Below are 1,741 nucleotides of genomic sequence, written 5' to 3' on the forward strand. Positions count from 1 at the left end.
CAAAAGGAGGTAATTAAATTCAATAGCAATACAAAGAGAAATTATTCTTCATTAATAGCTGTTTTACTTCAGGTAATCATAGGATGCTTTTAAAAGAATGCTTTTCAGGATATCAATAAACTTTAAGAATAATATTTGCATGTATAAATGAACCAAATAATGAATTGTTTTTACTAAATTCTCTTGTTCTTGGCTCTAATTCTGCAGGAAAGTTCTGTTGGCATCCTAAAGACCAGTTGCTGATCAGGATTTAAACAGCATGATATCACACTGTGAAGTAAAAGAGTATTATATCGCTAGGAAGTTTTAGTATACTCTGGAGTTACTTTGGAATCACAAAGCAATTAGTCAATAATGTTAAAAAGTTATGGCTAATTTAACTAATGGTTAATGGAGCCTAGTAAAACTGTCAGAGTTGATGAGCCCAGGGAGATTTTGTGTAGGAATACACATTAAAGTCAGGGTCTTTTATCTTCTCTTAGAGTTTAATCAGTATCTAGAATGATAGGCTCTTGTTGTAATGATATGCCCAAAATATCGTTTTTGTTTTTAATCTTTTAAAAAATTTAACTGTGAATAGTAACTAACAAGAATTCAGAGAGATTTGTCACTGAATATATTGTATAGGTCACAAAACCATGCCCAAGCAATCCTTAAGAAAGCATACTTTTCTATAGCTACTAGGAGTTTAAATAGATATAAATAAGATACTTCTTTCCTTTATAGTTTGAAAATACAGTAATAACTATATTTGTGATCTATTGAGACTATGAAATGCAATTAATCAGTAGTTGAAATGACATGAAAGGGGATAGAAAGGAGATAGATCTGCAGAACTAAGTCTTTCAAAAAGGTTAGAAAAAAAAATGGCAGTGCCTTAAACAAAAGTTTTGAAGTCCGTAGCTAAAGGACAATGCACTGTTCTTTATGAGCTTCATGTTTTATTCATTAAATAGTTTGAGTTTGTAGAAGATGTTATGTGTTTTCACAAAGCTTATGTTATAGAATAGATCCTTTACTCCAGGAAAACTGGGTTTCCTACTGTGAGAAATTCAATGGTTTTCAAAGTACCAAATTTAACTAATGCATGAGAATGTAGACTTATTCACCAAAGAGAGAGGAACAATTCTACACAAAGAAATGAAAAAGATAGTCTTTAAAGTAATGCACCAATTAGTTAAACTATCTCAGCAAAGTTTAGGATAGTTAGAGTTTATCGTTAACAGAAAGTTTCATGTGTTCCTTGCCTTCTATTAAAATTTTCTTATAGGTGTCTAGAATAAATATTCTATCTGAAAAAATTATTGCAGATAAAAATATTGGGAGCAATTGTAATAACCAGCACATTTGAAATAACAAAAGCATCAGCTTGGTTCCCAGTTTTTATTATAAAAGTATACTGCATCAAAACTTTAATTTAATATAAAAATGGAGACATTATCAATGGCATGACAAGAATCATATTAATAGTAAATAAATTAGAATTTCTTCAAAGTCATGATAGAGGCTTCTCAAATCTAATAAAGCCAAAATAATTTAATGAATAATTCAAAATATAAATACAATGTATTATCGATTCTCACATGAAAATAATTCATTTATGTTATTAAGCTTTGATTATGGAGTAAGTACAATCCAGAAAGCTCTATGTTAAGCATTGTGGACAGGTAAACAAAAATGATTTTAATTTGCATTCTGGATGAGTAAAAAAATAAATATATATATATTTTAAAAGAATAAA

This window comes from Pteropus alecto, unplaced genomic scaffold (genome assembly GCF_000325575.1).
Source record: "Pteropus alecto unplaced genomic scaffold, ASM32557v1 scaffold7, whole genome shotgun sequence".
NCBI classification, from domain to species: Eukaryota; Metazoa; Chordata; class Mammalia; order Chiroptera; family Pteropodidae; genus Pteropus; species Pteropus alecto.